Consider the following 18,451-nt stretch of genomic DNA (forward strand, 5'->3'; position numbering starts at 1 on the left):
AATTTGGGGCCCCACTTTTTCTCGGCCCTCGCTTGATGGATCACCCTGAAATTTCCAAGACAGGAGCTGAAGTGAGCATCCAATTAGTTTTGAAATTTTTGGGAAGATTCGTCAAATTACGCAAAGTTATTGGCAAATAAATCAAAAACAGCTTTTTAATAGAAATCAGGTCCCAACTTTAACTACCTACTGGCGACTGCCCGTAGGTAATGTAATAAAACATAAAACCACACACTCTTTTAACAAAGCTCATTATTGCACAGTGCGATATGCGGCAGCTTTCCTTATTTCCACAGTTCCTAACACGCTTCAGCTCTGTTCTTGAGCCTTGATCACAGCTTTTGGCATAGTCTCTGTTTTTGAATTGACTATGTGTTATTTAAAGACTATTTGATTTGCTATGACGTAGTCTTCAGGTCATGTTCCCAATCAAAGAATGTGCATTTGAACATTGTTAAAACAATAATTGATGTTCTCACACTGCAGCTTGTTAGTAAATCTTTTTACTTTGTTTCAGACACTGCAGTCAATAGATATTCGTATGATTCCAAAGCGCAAAATTATTTACTGCCTAAAAGTTATCGAGCATGCCATCTGCTCTACATCTCACCATTGCACTTATTATAAACAATAAGAGTATGCAAGTAGGAATAAACATGTTTCCCTTGCTCCCATCCACTCACAGTTATTTTGGGATACATCCTGTCTTATCCAGTAGAAGCGAACAAGTCAGGCTCCCATTAATTAATACCAAACAAACACCTTCTCTGTTCAAGGAGCCCCAGATGCTCCCAGGGCGGCTTCGATATAGTGGGGATGGAGAGCAGCAAATATGTCCATGCACACACTCGTTTAATGAAGAAGCATGTGGACTGCAAACTCACACGGATTCTGGACGCTTTATTACAATGTGAGATATGTGACTTTTATCATTCAGAGTTTTCCTGTGTGCAGCGGATCCTGCCATTATGTACATCGCTGCATTTCAGTGGAAATACTAGTTAAAACCACCTGCTTCAGGACAACACAATTTGTGATATTCGGGAGACTTTGCACGATAAATTGGCACCATCAGGGATCCCTGGTGACAGTAATAGCCCATCCGCAGATGCTTAATAGACACACTGATGTGTCTTAATTGTTCTCCCTTGTGTTCTTGGTTTGTGCAAAGTTGTTTATATTCAATTAGATTTGAATATATGTTTTCTATGATCATATGTGTTTTATATGTTCACTAAGGCGAACCCATGCTGCATAAGCCAATAAGGGGGTTGGTTGCACACGTGGCCTAAGCCGAAGGCCATGCTAGGCCCTGCACTGAAAGCCCCTACTCACAACAGGAGGGCTGCACATCGGTGTTGGCCAGTTATACACAGAGAACTATTGCATGTGGTATATAAACAATAATGAAGTGTCGGTACACCTGGCAACTGGACAAATACTTAACAATCTGTGTACCTAGTTGGTGGCCATCTAAATAGCAGAGAGTATTTATTATTCTGCCAGTCACTGGAGGAATGTCAGTAAGAATGCTCAATTTTCATTTCTCCAAAGGGAACTAGTGTATCCACATTAAAGGAAGACTCAGGGGGCAAGCACATGATGTCACTTTGCCAGCTCGTTAGTGAGAGGAGGATGGGTAGCTTGAAGGAGTTAAAGGAGTAGAGAAACTAGGAGACTTTGGGGAAGAAAATGAGGATGGATAGAATAGATAGGTGACTCCAGAGGTAAGGAAAAGGGGCAGAGAGTGCAAGACTATGTCTGGAACAGATAGATGGCGAATAGTGGAGAGGCTGGAAGGGAGAGTGAGAGACTGGTGAGGGATGTACAGGGATTGCAGAGAGAGCATTAAGACCTGGGAGAGACAGGATAGACAGGGAGAGTAAAGAAACCAAAATACAGACTAGACAGAAAGGAGGAAGAGCTGAGGCTAGGGTGGAGAAGAGACAGACTGTGGTGAATGGGAATAGGATAGGGAGTAAACTGAGAGACTGACAAGGAAAGCAGAGAGCTTGGGAGTTAAAGGGGGACAGACTTGGGGGGAGGAAATGAGGGCAGACTGAGGGGGAGAGGACAGATATGGTGTTAGAAATGGAGGTCTGTAGTTGGCAGAGGTAGGTACCTTTGTCCAAATAGAGACCCTTGTTTCTAGTCGGGATAAGGGGTATACACACTTTAGATAACCCAGATCACCCCATGGGTAGCTTGGCACGAGCAGACAAGCCTATCCCAAAGGCAATGTGTAAAGTAGTTATGCTCAAAACACACAGTGATACAGTGATAACACCACAAATGGGCACCACACCAGTTTAGGAAAAATAAAATATCTGTATCTAAACTCATCAAGACTAAAACAAAAGAAAATCCAACATACATGTAATAAGAATATGACTTTTAAAGGTTTCAAGCAACTGGGTCCGTAGAAAACTATGAATGCCTGATTTCTAACAAAGTACCTGTAGATGCGTCAAAATTCACAAGGCCAAACCGCTGCAGAGATGAGAAGCGTTGAGAAACAAAGAGATGCACCAGTTCCTGAGACCATGGGAAGGCTATGCAGCAGTTTTGCTGCACGGATGAGAAGTGATGCGTCGAAACCGTTCTGAGGAGGGAAGTGATGCGTCGACTACAAGATGATTCTGCGCCTTGAGTGATGCTTTCAGAAAACTTGCCACACTGGTGCAATGCATGGAAATCCAGGATACGTCGGCGATCAATACGACAGTGTCGAGTGGCACTGAGTCAGTTTCTTCAGCCATGATCCCTTGATGCATCGGTTCTTGCAGCGGTGACAGGCGCTGCATCAGTTCGGCAGAGGCGATGCATGGAGATTCTTCTCGCACAGCGGTGCTGCATCAGAAAAACAGCCGCAAGAAAATCGATGTGTCGATTTCTTCCGTTTTTTAGCTTTCTTCCAGCTCCCAACAGCAGGAACTACCTCCAAAGGCCCAGAACTTGAACAGGAACCTCCTGTCAGACCTCTCCACAGCAGAGCTCAGGGGAGCTAGGGGTGAATTATTTGTGTCCCTGAGACTTAAGAACAGGAGACCAGCACACACAGGCCGTTGGAGATATTCTTCAAGCAGGTTCAAAGCAAAGTTTCCGTTTTTGTCCTCTCTTTGGCTGAAAAAGCAACTGCAGGCCAACCCCACACCACACAGCTAAAGGGCAGTACTCCTCCTCCCAGTTCTTCAGCTCTTCTCCATGGCAAAGGTTCCTCTTGAGTCCAGAAGTAATCTTAAGTTCTGGGGTTTTAGGTGTAATGCTTATGCCCAAAAATGTCTGTTCTCTTTGTGCACGGGTCTCTGAGCCCAGTCCAAACCAGTTCTGTCCTCACTGGTGCAGAATGACTACAGGGGTGGAGACATTATTGTGCAAGGCAGGTAGGCCCTATTCAGGTGCAAGGGAATCATTTGAAAATGCGGAATAAAGTATTCTGGTTCAACGCAGCTGTCTCCTGAGTGATTTCATAAAGCATCGAATACAAAGATTATTTGATTTTGACAAAATATATTGGTATACAATGGAGCACTTTTGGTTTATTCATGAATATATGGTTCACTTCAGGAGGAAAGTCTCTCCTCTTTCGAGCAGTGCAGCAGCTGGGGGCACAAGTGTCGTACTCCTTTGCATTATCATTGATAGGCTGTGTTGGGATGGTCACAGCGCTGTTATGCACGCATCTACTTGGCAGTTAAAGCAAAAACTTGACTATTTTCGAAGGGAAGGTGTGCACTCGCTACTTGTACATTTGCATTGCAACACTTTTTAAAAGTGGCATTTTAAAACCATCTTTACTAAAAGATGTCATCAAATTCTGAGTTCAGAAAGCCCAAACTTTATTTCTCTATCTTGTCCCAATGAAAAGTTGTACTTGTAAGATGTTACAAAAAATGCCCCACTCTATCTTATGGGGCAAGATAGCCTTTCAATATTGAAAAACGAAATTGGCAGTAATTCACTATCAGGACATGTCACACACACCAGTACATGTCCTACTTTTCACATATACTGCACCCTGCCCAGGGTACCTTGGGCCTACCATAGGGGTGCCTTGCATGTAAAAAAGGGAAGGTTAGGGCCTCGGAAATAGGTGCACTTCCCAGGTCGACATGGCAGTACAAAACTGCGCGCAGACACTGCAGTGGCAGGTCTGGGATACATTTTCAGGGCCACTCGTGTGGGTGGCACAATGAGTGCTGCAGGGCCACTGGTAGAATTAGATTTACAGGCCCTGGCACACTCAGTGCACTTTAGTTGGGGCTTATCAGTAAATCAAATATGGCAATTGTGCAAACACCAATCCATACTAACAATTTACACAGAGAGCATATGCACTTTAGCACTGATTGGCAGTGATAATGTGCTCAGAGACCTAAAGCCAACAATAATAGGTCAGGAAAAAATAGGAGGAAGAAGCAAAACTTTGGAGATAACCCTGCAAAAAGAGCCAAGTCCAACATATTGGAGATAGTAGAGCGAAGGAACACAGAAGGGTCAATGTGGGGGAGACCAGAGATGTTGGGCGAGCAGAGAGACTGGTGGGGACAGCGGAGAGGCTGGGGCAGAGTGGAGAGACTAGGAGTGAAAAGATAAACAGGAGGAGAGAAAAGACAGATGGGTAATAAGGGTAATGTGAGGTCGGAGAGGGCAGAATGGGAGAGGGAAGAAACTTGGAGAAAGAAGACAGACTGCAGAGAGCGAGGGGAAAGGAAGGAAGAGCAGATAATATAGAAGAGATCATGTAGAGCGACACAATCAGAGAGACAGGTGTGGAGACTAGATAAGCTGAGGTAGAGTGGACAGTTGGAAGCAAAGATGCTTTGGGTAGAGCCGGTTAGCTAAGGCAGGACAGGCAAAGCTGGGGAGAAACTATCATTGAAACCAGGCAGAATGGGAGGGTGGAAGAACAGACTGGGAAAGAGAGCTGAGATATGGGAAGAGTGAAGCAAATAGGACAGAGGGGATAGTCTGGGTGAGCATAGATAGTAAGCTGAGAGACCGTCGAGCACAGTGGAAAGACTGGGAATAGAAGACAAGATACTAGAGGAGAGCAGACAAAATGGAAAAGAGAGTGGAAAGACTAGGGAAAGCGTGCACAAGCTGAGGTGGCAGAAGGCAAGCTAGGGGAGAGAGGACAGGCTGGGAGAGAGAAAGGACAGACTTTGGAGATTGAAGGAACTGGGATTGTGGAGAGTGAAGAGACTGAAAGGAAGAGCTGAGAGAGTGTAGGGAGTCTGGATGGAGAGCAGAGACACTGGTGGGAGAGCAGAGAGATTAGTGAGGATAGCAGTGTGACAGGGAGAATGGATCATTTGGGGGATGGACAAAGTGTAGAAAAGGGCACAAAGCATGGGGGTAGAGCATGGAAGTGATGGTGGGAGATAGCAGGCTATGTGGAAAGCAGGCAGACTGTGGGTGAAAGCTGGCAAAACGTAAGTGAGAGCGGAGGACAGGGAGACCAGAGAGCCTGGCAGGGAGAGGAGGGACTGGAAATGAGAGTGAATAGACTAGAAAAAAGAGTGGACACATTGAGAGGGACCTAGTCAAATTTGGAAAGGCAGTGGAGAGGGCATAGAGAGCGAAGAGACTGAGCAGCAGAACAGGTAGTCTGATGCTAGAGAAGGGCATTTGAGGGAGAGCAGAGAGATGAGAGATGAGGAGGGAGAAATACTGGAAGGGAAACTTGAGAGACTACAGAAGTGTTGACATTTTCAGGCAAAGTAGCAAGATGAGGGGAGAATAGATAGTGTGGGAGAGTGAGAGGACAGTCTGGGAGAGTAGAGAGAGATTTAAGGGAGTGTTCATACTTGAAGCCAGAGTAGAGATACAAGGGGCAAAAGAGGGAAGGCTAGGAAAGATGAGGCAAGTTGGGGCTGAGCAGACAGACTGAGAGAGAGCGGGCAGTTTGGGCGGAGCAAAACAAATTCGAGAAATGCAGAGAATGAAGAGTGGAGAGACTGGTGGTGAGAACAGACAGGTTGAGGTGAGAAGGGAGAGACTGGTGGTAAGACTTGAGAAACTGTGCAGAGTGGAGAGACTGGTGGACAGTGCAGTGAATGGCAGTGAGAGCAAATAATCTAAGGAATGTACTAGAATAAGAGGAGCAGAGTGAGGATAGATGGGAGGGAGAGCAGTGTGTTGAAGCTGGAAAGGGCAGTTTTGTAGAGGTAATGGGAAGACTCTGGGTGAAAGCGGACAGAATGGGGGAAGAGAGAGATTGGTAGACAACAGAGCGATTGGGGTGAGAACAGAGGTATTTTTGAGAGAGCGGAGAGACTGGCTTGAAGAGTAGAGAGACTGGAAGGGAAATAAGACGGACGAGAGAGTGGAAGGCTCATGGGGGAGTGCATAAACTGGCAGGGGGAGCACATAGTCTAAGAGAGACTGCAGAGAGACGGGACTGCAGTGAATCTGGTAGGTAGAGCAAACTGGGGTGATCAGATTGAAGCAGTGACATACGCCAGACTGGTAGAGAGACTAGACAGACTGGAAAGGGCAGAAAATGAAAGAGGAAAGAAAAGTGGGCAAAGAGAGCTGATAGTTTGTTGGAAAGCAGATGTACTGGAGGTGATCAGACAGAGACTATAAGACAATGAGGAGAGACATGGGAGAGCATGCAACTGAAGCCACACAGGATAGTCTGGGAGGGGGAGCCCACACACTCTGAGTGAAAGCAGACAGACCAGGCAGACCAAAGGGACTGGGAGAGTGAATAGGTTGGAGGGGGAGGATGGAGCCATTTGAAGAGAGCAGAAAGACAGCTTTAGATAGTGGTGAGGGACAGCGGAGCAGATAAATGTGGACAGTGAAGGGCTGTCAGGAATAGTGAACAGACAGGAGAGAGTGCAGACAGACCGGAGTCAGTTGATAGATAAGGGAGAGAGGACAGGCTGGGGGGAGAGTCAGGAAGAGGCTTGAGAGCAGAGAATCCAAATTAGGAAGTGGACAAACTAAATTGGGGGTGGGCAGGCTGGGCTATGAGCAGAGAGACAGGTGGAAACTTACAGACCAGTGAAGAGCCTATGGAAGAGAGGACAGACTAGGGGAAGAGTATGAGAATGGAAAAGCTAACAAATTCAAGCGGAGAATGGGCCTCGGGGGGCAGTGGACAGGCTGAGGGAAAAGTGGCCAGAGTCTGAATAGATAGAGAATAAGCAAACTGGGTGGAAAGTGAGCCTACTGGGAACACAATGGCTGACCAATAGGAAGCTGGTCAAACTGGGGGAGGGGGAGACCAGCTGACTCTGAGGAGAACTGTCAATCTCTGTGGACAGCAGGTGTTCTTGGGGGTAGGAAAGCAAGTAGGTAGAGGGCAAATCAGGTCAACTTGGATAAGAACTCACAACCTTGGGGGAAAGCTTGCAGACATGCAGCAAAGAAGGCTGTATAAGGAGAAAAGGGGCTGAGGATAGAGGTAAAATAGTCTGCCTGAGGGGTAATCCGCCAAATCCACTTGGAGATCAAGGTGGGTGAAAGTGAGCCACCTCATGAGACCTCAGGCAACCTGGGGGAAAGCAGAAAGACGTAGGGGAAGCATACAAACTTCAGAGGACAATAAATAAAATGGGGACATTAGGTACAGAGGTGAAAAAGCAGGCAAGTTGAAGGTAAAACAACCAGACTTCAGGGACGTGAGGGTCACTAGGCAGACTCAAGTTGAGCAGGCAGGCTGAAGACAAAGTGATAGAATCCAGGGATGATTCTGCCGACTGGGATGAAAACAGGCTAATTTGGGGACCAAAAGTGCATACTGGGGTTAAGCAAGCAGTTTGAGGGAAAGCAGACAGACTGGGGAGAACAAACAAACTCAGGATAAAGTGGACAGACTGGGGAAAGAACAGGCAGGTTGAGAAGAAAGTGAAAAACTATGGTAAACCAAATAGGCTCAATGGAAAATGAAGTTAACAGAATTGGAGAGGGAAATGGTCAAACAGCAGGAAAGTGGGAAGTCTGAGTTGCAAAGGAGACAGACTTGAGGGAATGTTGACAGACTTTGGAGGAAAGAGTGAAGGCCAAGGGAAAAGCGAGCAAACCCAAAAGTAAATTGTGAAGCTTTTTGTTAATTGCACAGACAGTGGCCAAATCATGCACCATCTCTGCTAGTTTTCCAGCAGCTTGGTGAATAGTGATGTTTGAATAACCACTGGCCAAATAATGCATAATCTCTGCTTTTGATCCAGTGGCAAGTAAATAATTACATTTCTTTATTATTTACCGTGCCATCAGATAAATTGTGCATAATTGCAGGTTTTTAGACCTGGCATCCTTGGTGTAGTTACCCCCTGACTATTTGCCTTTAGACCTCCTGTTACACTTATTTTGTTTTCTTGCTGCAATTATGCTACTTTACCACTGCTAACCTCTGCTGAAGTGCTTGTGCTCTACCCCTAAAACATAGTAACATTGGCTTATATTCAATTGCCATATTTAATTAACTTATAAATCTCCAGTAAAGTGCACTACATGTGCCCAAGGCATGTAAGCCTTAAATTAAATGCTACCAGTGGACCTTCAAGTCTGATTGGGCCACCCACTTAAGCAGCACTTTAAATGTGTCTCAGGCCTGCCATTGCAGAGCCTGTGTGTGCAGTTTTAACCTGCATGTTCAACCTGGCAAAATAAGCCTTTTGCTAGGCCCATACATTCCTTTTTTAATATATATGTCACCCCTAAGGTACACCCTAGACAGCCCCAAGGGCAGGGTGCAGTACATTTATAAAGTAGAACATATACTTTTAAGTTTTACATGTCCTGTAGTGAAAAACTCTTAAAATTGTTTCCCACTACAGCAAGGCATATCTCTCTCAAAGGATAATATTAGAGTTACCTAATTACAATTTATAATTGCATTTTCCAAATGCGAAGAGATAGCCCTTACAAGTTTTGTGCCTCTGGGATCAAAATTAAAAATCCCAACTGATGGTGAAGTCGGATTTTAAACTAGAATTCTGAAAATGACAATTTAGAAAGTTGACATTTTCTTTTCTTAGCCTTTTGGTGACTGCAGCCTATCTCTGGTCCATTGACTGGGGGTGGTTAGCAGTTGGGCTTTGTGTATTGTGTATTCCTTTTAGACAGCCACCCACAATGGGAGCTTAGCTGTGAATGCATGGGTCATCACTGGCCAGATGAGAGTGAGGAGCTGAGCCCAGTCTCAATTACACCTGTATAGGCTGTGTCCTGTCTCCACACAAAGGGTCTAATGACCCTGTATTGTCACTTCAGCTATCCTGGAGCCAGGGATGGGGAGGCAAGACATCTGTGCACTACAAATGTATGCCCCTAGAAGCTGCTCCCCCACTTAAAAGGCACAACCTTGTATACAAGAAGGACCTCAGACTCCACCACTTCAGTACACTTCTGGACCTTTGGATACGCCACCAGGAAGAAGGACTGCTGTGCTGCTGAAAGGACTGCCACTCTGCTGGACTTTTACTCTGAAAGAGCCACTGCCTTGCGGGGCACACCTGCTGCTTGCTGCCCTCTCGCCTGGGGAAGATGAACTGGACCTGCAACTCCAGTTTGAACCCAGGAGCCCAGATAAGCACAAAGGGCTAGTATGCCGGCCTCCTGATCTGAACCTCCGGGACATAACAGACTTCCCAACAGCTCCTGGACCAGTTTTCAGTGAATTCCGGACCGCCGAGTGGCTCCTCTCAGGTTGGGACCCCTTGGTGTGGCTTTCGAGCTCTTAAATTCAAGCTTTTGGACTCTTTGCAAACACGAGGGGGTCCGTTTGCACCGGAACAGGGTCGCTTGCATGGAAAATCAGCACTAGTCATGGCAAGTTTGTATCTTCACACAGCAACATTTAATTGCCCATGTCGACCGCCAGTGCAAAGCCCAAGCCCGCGATGCTTATCCTGCTCTTGGCACAAAACATGAGATGGTAAGCCTTCAACAGGACTAATCTGTATCCAACCTGTGATCCATCATGCTTTATGCTTTTAGGTGCCATTTTACAGTTTATTCTTTAAAAATTCATAACTCCGGTTCTCCTAATTGGATTTTTGTTGTTTGGGTCTTGTTTTATCTATTACATTTTTCTCTATTGTTCTAACCTGGCGTGGCATCTTTTTCTATGGGGTTTTCACTGTGTTACTGTTTGAAGTGTTGCACAAATACTTCACACATTGCCTCTAAGTTAAGCCTGACTGCTCTGTGCCAAGCTAACAGGTTAATTTGGGGTATGGCTGTGCCTTACCCAGACTAGGATTGTGGTTGCTACTTGACCAGGGCTCACACCCCAGCCAATCAGTAACCAAATTTCTAACATATGTATTTAGCCAGCAGTTGGATAAATAGTGGTTTGTTTGCTTCTTGCATGGTCTTTGGCCAAACAGTGCATAATCTGTACTACTGGCCAGCAGCCAAGTAAATGCTGAAGTTTCTTTACTATTTGCACAGCAGCTGGCCAGATCATATATATTTTCTGCTATTCAACTACAAATTAAAAGAAACTTCACTATTCACCCACCTGCTGGCTAAATAGCAGTCTTTTGGTACTATTTTAATGTCGGCTATGCAAATAACAAAGAAACTATTTGCCTGGCCTGTGGTCAAAGAAAGCATATCTGCTTTTTAGTCAGCAGTCAGGCAAATAGTAAAGTTTCTTTGCTATTTGCATGCTGTCATTCAAATAGTACCTATAGACTGCTATTTAGCCGGCAGGTGGGTGAATAGTGAAGTTTCTTTGTAATCTGCATGTCTGCTGACCAAACAGTGCACAATCTCTACTATTAGATGGCCAAGGGCCAAAGAGTAAATAGTCTTCTTTTTAGCCAGGGGGCAGATAAATAGTAAAGCATCTTTCCTATTTGCATGGCTGACATCCAACTAGTACCTAATGTCTGCTATTTACCCAGAGGCATGGTAAATAGTCAAGTTTCATTCTATGTACACGACAGGCAGCCAAACAATGCATAATCTCTACTTTTTAGCGAGTTAGACACTGAGGTTGATTTGCTGTTTGCATTGCCATGAGCTAAACAGTGCATAATATGTTTTATTTAGCCAGCAACCCGATAGATAGTGAAGTTGCTCTGTTATTTGCGCAACTACAAGCCAAATCTTACATATTATCTGCTATTTAATCAGCGGCTGGGTAAATAGTTAAGTTTCCTTACTATTTGAATGACTTAGCCAAATGCGTTTTAAACAGTGGCCAGGTAACTAGTAAAATGCCTTTGATATCTTCATGGCCACCATCCAGATAGTACCTAATGTATGCTATGTAACCAGCGACTTAAAAACAAAATTAAGTTAAAAAGCCACAGTTAAAGTGTAATTATAGGTGTGAATTAAACAGAAACACCACTGAAATGCACAAATGATGGCTATGTATGTAATCCATAATTTGCACAAAGGCCATGCAATCCATGCCTTGCACATAAATGCTATATTTATAACCTCACAATGAATATACCAAGAAATAACAACACCCAAAAGCACAAAGTAATTCAATAACAACTCATATTCAAAGCAATAAATAATTCAGCATTTACAGTCTTTAGGAGTGTTCAGGGTAATCTCATCTGAAATATGAGCAGTACATGGAGAAAGTGTGAAATGCTCCTACATGTGTTCTATATGGTCTTTGTCAATGAGAGGAGGTTGGGGACCGTCCCCACAACAGTGTTCGTAAGACATCCCTGCGCTTTAGCCATGTTGTATGTTTTGTATATGTGTGAAGACTTGTCTTTGCTCTTTCATTTGTAAGTGAAGCATGCACAACTCCTGCACATGCCATACCTATTCTATCTGTGTGTGCACTGCCACTGCTGCCTATCCTGCCACTCTTTTGTGTATGTTTTGTAGAGGTGCCTAGTCTTAATTCCACCTCATGCCTCTCTAATCCACCACCAGACTCTTCCTGCTCCTTCATCTCACTCTTACAGGTTTCGGCTTTCTCCCTTTGTCACAGTTTTTCGTCCTTCTCATTCTGTTTCTTTACCCCTTTTGGTTTTTCTCTCTCTTGCTCTGGACCAAAGTCTGCTGTGGGAAAATAAGTGCTGGTCCACAAAAATGAGTGCCGGTGGGCCCCAGCTTCAGCCACAAGCACCAATCAAGCACTGGCCTGCTCTCTGAGTGTGAGGGAGCCAATAACAGCTTCAGCTGTCACCCTCCTGCCTCCCCCCAGCAGTTTCTTGTATTAGGGGTGCTTGCACTGCTGCTGCTCTTGCTGCGTTGGTGTTATATGTTAGTGCAGTTTTGAAAAAATCATTATAAATCCGAAAACGGATCAACATTGCTTGGTTCTAACGTCTTACACTCTGTTCACAGCCACCCTCTCAGACATCTGGAAATCAGAAATTCAAACCCAAAGATTCATCTTCGGCATCGTTTGGTTATTTAATATGCTGTGTGATGAAACTATGTTCTGGTAAGTCTCAGCAATATCTCTAATTCATCCTTTCACTTGCTGTTTAAATATTTATCATGTTTGCTCCAGTAATAACTGTAATACGCAATGCGTCTTGCTGCATAATTATAATAAGATGTTTCTAAATCAAGGAATGATTATGGACATATTGTGCCTCTCCATAAAGAACTATCAGACAACCAAAACTGGAAACAGTAGGTGCACATCTGATAATTAAACGGATGTGGGAATAGCAGAAAATTCATTTAAATACGATCCGTGGCCCGTAGTATAGGGAAAAGTATATGACACTGATGCAACCTGTGCAAGAAACCCTACTGACTGTTCGGTCTGCAGAAAGTGCTGCAAGGCCCATGCTGTATTCCTGAATTCACACTCCTAGCTACAGTGGACACAAAGATAAGCAAGGTCATGTTACAGGTACTACATATTAAGATAAAAGGGATGATGGGGTCGCATTGGTGTGTGGGGGGTGGCGCTGAGCTGACGTACCATATGTCCTCCACCTACAAGTTGCCATTATTTCGCAAACCTCGTAAACCCCTAGGGAAACATTTAGGAGGGAAATTGAGGGGGCTTGCAACATTCATGAGAGCCCCTCCCCCTTCTTCTGAGTTGAAGCTGGGGGTCACATGTGCAGACATTGTGAGTGTGCCTGGAGCCATGCTGTCTGTATTTTTCCATACACACCCTGTTCCCCAGCTGTTGGGATAGGAATCACCCAAGCATGGTATTCAGGCATCTTCCACTGACCTATGCCCAAATGCATGTGTATCTGACTTTCACTTTGGCTCTAGTATTGCACAAATACAAGCATGTGCACAGAGACATAGGACTATCTAAGGTGCTGAACCTGTCACTTTGAGGGGTGAAAAGTGTGCACTTATAAAGAAAAGAGGACTACTGTCCCTGTCCTGGGCACAGCACACAAAGTGATGGCTGCAGCATGCTCTATTTATTGAAGCTGATAATGTGGCCAGACCCTATTATCTGTGTTACCTAGAGTGTGGCCTACACACACTTCTTGTCTAAAGTTCCACTATCATGTGTATGCCCAGAGCCTTGTTTTGGCATCAAGTATGTATGTCAAGGGAGTGTGTGTGGTTTGCAAGTGTATATGACATATGCAGTTGTGTGGCTCTTTGTGTGAGCAAGCCTGAGTATTGAAGCTAGTGGGATCCATTTTGTCCCTGTCTTGGCATGACACAAGCTGGAGGATGAGGACTGCTACCTGTGACAGAGGAAGTGTATTGTCTGCACTTCTTTGACTTGCAGTACAGATCTGAATACTGAAGTGTGGAGGATGGAGTGAAGGCTACCTTTAGAAATTCCATCAGGAAATTTGTTACCCATAGTCTGTAGACAGGTTCTTCCTGCGCATTGACATTTGGTTGACAGTAGGGATTGGGGTGGGACTTAATTTTTTATTTTGCTAGGTGAGGAAATTTCTAAATCAGTCATACATTTTTTCCATTCCTGATTGCCACTTCAGAGATGAAGAGAACACCCAGCGGCAGAAACCTTACACTTCCATGTGTTGTAGGTACTCCAGTCTTGAGACAGCCCCTGTGCTACGTACCCTAAGAAGCATCAATCTTGCACAGTGGCTTTGCCTGGAGAACAGTCTGAGATGGATACTTGAAAAGAGAACCACCCTAAAACAGTTCTGAATCTTCAAACAGTAGATCCACATCCCCTGTCTAGAAATGAGTATAAAAGTGGGACCCAAACCACCCAGCTTTATTCCAGATTTAAGCCCTTCAGGACCCAGAAAGAGAGCGCCTTTTAGAGTACTCAATGAATTTGGTGTGATTGGGGCAGGTATCTGCCTGTCGAACAGTTTTCCAGTGTTAACAGGGCATCAGCTTCAGCCTGTCTGTCTGGCCCTGCAGCATTTCAAACAGTCCAGGACAAGAGAGGACCAGCATTTCTCAAATACTGAGGGGCATTCAGAAAGGGATGGCTATCTGAGGGCAAGTCACAAGCAACTGACGCTGCAGAGGGTTCCTCAGTCATTTCCAACGGGTCCCTGGCTGGACCCACCTCAAGTATCTGTGCCTGATGGCACAATCCGGTCTGCTACTGCTTTCGAGGCTGCATCTGCCTGCACAAGTGTGGATGCCAACTGGATCTGTTACTGGTGAGCAAGGAAAAGGTTAACACATACCTGCTGCACCGCCAGGGGTAAGAACAGAAAAAAAATTGAGGATGCATTTGACTTCCAAAGGAAAAATAGATAGGTGAGTATTGGATAGACCTGTCAGGATGATGTTGTTTCAGTTTATTTGAGAGAGAACCAGAACTTGGTTGGTCATTCGAATGTCTGTAGCAGAGATGTTGACACCTTTTTGGAATTTAAACTGACACCAAACACTGTTAGCTGTCTGATTTACAGGCTTATGAAAAAGCAAGTTGTAATTGAGGATGAACCCCAAGGACTTCAGGTATCAAGGACTCAAGGTTTGGGTGAGAGTCAGGGGTTACATTAATAGCTGCAAGGAGAATTGCCATAACATGTCTGCAAGATCAGGGGAGTTGAGATGAAGAGGAGAACTAAAATCATTTTGGGGTTCAGTAGTAAGTCATATTGATGTATGCAGAAGTGGAGGGTACTCAGGATGTGGGAAAGCCTAAGGATATCATCTTCAGAGGGAACTCTTAAGTAAATGTGTGCTTTATTTGTGTCAGTTAAATGCATATAGTAAGCACAAAACCTGCACTTTTTTAATTCAGTTAATAGAATGCAGTGGCAGTTTAGAAGTTGCAGATTTCAAGGGATAACGTGTAGGAGTTCCAAGTAGAAAACCAGAGCACATATTCTCCGGCGTAGAATGGGGTAATATTGTCTCCCCTCTACATCCTATATTTCTAGCAGATATACAATTTTATGACTGAAAATAAATGTTATGTTATGCTGCAAGGATTTAAAAGGTGCTTAATTCACCTCAGGAGGGGTATCCAGGTGCACTAGACCTCTGAGGAGAGAAACTGGAAATAGAAAGAAACGGCTGTGGCCATTTTAGAGAAGCCAGTTCTTCATGATTTTTTAAAGATAAGAAATTGTTGGAAGGATGGAGAGTGGGGGAGGAGGTTCCAGGTTTAAACCATGAGGTAAGAGAAGGAATATCCTCCTATATACATGTGGCAGATGCATGGAATAACTGAAAGATTAAGTGTACTGGAGCAGTGAGCTTTAGTCAATCTGTATATGGTGAGCCTGCTACTCAGAGGGCAAGTTTCATAAAGTGCTTCTTGCATGTGACAAGCAACTTAAAGGTGACACGTTTATGAATATAGGCAATTCAGGGCCTTGAGGTGAGGAGCCATCGAGTTGCAAGCAGGGAGGTTGCAAACCAGGCAGGTGGCAGCTCACTGTACAATGTAAACGCTCCTTACGAGGTACTCAGGAATGCCTTCATTGAGCGCATTGCCGTAAGCAAGCTGGCCGGTGATTAGGGCTTGGGTAATGGTCAAATGGGTGCTGATGGGGAGCCACCTGAATATTTTGCAAAGCATTCTGAGGGTGCCAAAACAAGCAGAAGAGATGGAGGCAATCTGCTCACTCATGAAGAGCTTGTTGTCCAGAATGGGCCCTAAGTTCCTGGCTGACTTTGTAGGTACAGGCAGTTTGCCTCATTCTTTTTGCCATCATATCTCGTACTAACTGAGGTGGACTTGCCAAAGAGGATCACCTCTCGCTTATCTCCATTGAGCTTTAAACAGTTTTCCTTTATCCAGCTTGTACTTCGTAAATGTAGACAGTGAATTTGACCCTATTTCCTGGGACGTTTTCAGTAATTGACACAATGATATCAATGTGAATTTCTACTTGAAGAGGAATGCTACTTTTGGCTAGTAGGACATACTTTAAATTATTAGATTATTTTATGAGCTACCCCTCATAATTTAAACTACATTTTCTGACTTTAATAAATCTTTATTTTTTGGTACATAGATGTGGAGTTAGATGTAGAAAATCTGTACATACTTACCTGTCGATGTTTTTCGCCTCAATATTTTGGCTTTGATATTAGGAAAGTGCAGTATTCAGTACTCAATATTTTGGGCCCACACCGTAAGTCCATAAATCTAAACACCTCATGGTATTTTATCCTCAATGGAGAAAATATAATAAATGGGCTAGATATATTAGCAAATTATTTACACATTAATTTCCTTTACCATATGTTGAAATATGAAATTTCAAGAAAAGCCTTCACTGTAACAACGAGGTACAAGAGAGTGTAACAAAATATAGTTAATTTATGGAAAACGGAAAACTGTACAGAAATCTGGATCCATGTGAAAACGTACACTGAGAAAACGTTTTTTACAAATAACATAACTCCAAAATTTGGACTACATAATTCAAAACATTATATTACTATCTCCCAGCAAAAATCGCTACCAGAATTTAATTGCTAAAACCAATCAAACTCACTTCCTACATATTTTAGGAATGATATCATTCATGCGTAAGTCCATTACTAGCACAACTGAGGGCAAGTAGTTAATAGCATGATTAGGTGCAAATTGGAATGTATTACAATTGAGGGTTTTGCTAATCTAAATTTTGGAGTCTACGTGCTTGCAGAAGATAACTTTAAATTCATAAAGTCCTTTCTATAAGTACAATGCATGACACTCCAGGAATACTGCTACAATGAGCTTTATGAAGAATCGCTTGCCGAAAGAAGTAATCTAAAAACCAAGGAAAGAATCATCTTATAAACAAGAGTGAATAAGAAGGTTAATTAACGTGGGGAACAAGTAAAGACCAATATGACATGTTATATTTCAGTGTGAGTTAAACATTATATTTAGTTTGAAATTATATACTGGAAAGATTCCCTATTTATTTCCTACTTTTCCTTACTTAATTTGCTAGCAATCAGACACTCTGCTATCAAGAATAGTGTCTTGATTATAAATGCATGTAATTTTTATGCACCCCTCATTGCCTAAAGGGTTAACATTGAGCTAAATATATATCATATTATGTAGGAGGTTTACTTTTGCTAACATTGAAAAGTAAGAAATAAGAATGCTATTTTAGAAACTTCCACATTTTCAAATTATTGCCATTTTAGAACAAGTTATTTTTTAAAACAAGTATATTTTTTACGAAAAATGTACATGTTTTTGAATAATATCACTTTTGAAAATATTGATGTGCAAATAAATATGTATTTTTCTCTAGAGAATAGAATGTTTAAAGTTATCAAGATCTTCAAACCTAATGGGATTTTGGAAACGATTACCATAATTTTAAGGAAAAGAAGATACATGTTTTGGAAACCAAAGCGAGAGAGGCCACATTCTTGATGTGAGTGAGAGCTGATCTCCAGACTTCTCTGAGACAGCTTACTTTTGATATCTTGGCAGGAACAGAAAGGACTATCTCAGCAAAAAGTGCATGTGACACATGGACAGCAAAATCAAAACAACATTAGAGTTGAGCAATAAGCACAATACATTTCCCAAACCAATGTTCATAAAACACCTAATATAATTACTAAAATGATTTTTAAAAGAAAGTGAAAAAAGGTTGAGATGCTTATTGCATTTAAAGTAATTTCTTGAAGTGAAATATTAAACATACCAATGTTTTGCTTATGCCTCACTGAAATGAGCAGGACTGGGCCATATTGAATTTGTTTTTTAGCACTGAAATTAAGCAATTCCCTCATTTTAAGAAAAGATACTTTTCGTAAAACATTCTTCTTTAAATCACATTTTCATTGACATGTAGTAAATAAATGTTTAGAAAGTAGTTATACAAACAAATAACCATCGATTTTGAACATAATTTGTGGTACGTCAGATGTTCCCATAATGTCCACAGAATGTTTCTTGGCCACCATGCTGCCAGTTCAAGAGGGAATAATGATTGTATATTCTTACAGTCCAAGACGACCGCTCATGTTTTTGACTGAAGTTCTAAATCATATTATAGCACACTGCTGCCTTGTAAAGGACTGCAAGCCCCAAGATGCACCACCAGCTTACAGGAGAGGAGGAGCCACACCCCCTTCACGTATATAGAGCTACTTCTATTCCCGCTGC

General features: G+C 43.2%; 1 long non-coding RNA gene across 1 annotated transcript in view; it reads left to right on the forward strand.

The window, feature by feature from the left end:
- Positions 1 to 18,451, forward strand: part of LOC146796235 (uncharacterized) — a 113,604-nt gene that overhangs the window by 75,396 nt on the left and 19,757 nt on the right. The window contains exon 3 of the long non-coding RNA XR_014969587.1: positions 12,286 to 12,385. This is a non-coding gene — a long non-coding RNA (uncharacterized LOC146796235). The remainder of the gene's footprint in view (positions 1 to 12,285; positions 12,386 to 18,451) is intronic.

This window comes from Triturus cristatus, chromosome 10 (genome assembly GCF_964204655.1).
Source record: "Triturus cristatus chromosome 10, aTriCri1.1, whole genome shotgun sequence".
In the NCBI taxonomy this organism is placed as follows: Eukaryota; Metazoa; Chordata; class Amphibia; order Caudata; family Salamandridae; genus Triturus; species Triturus cristatus.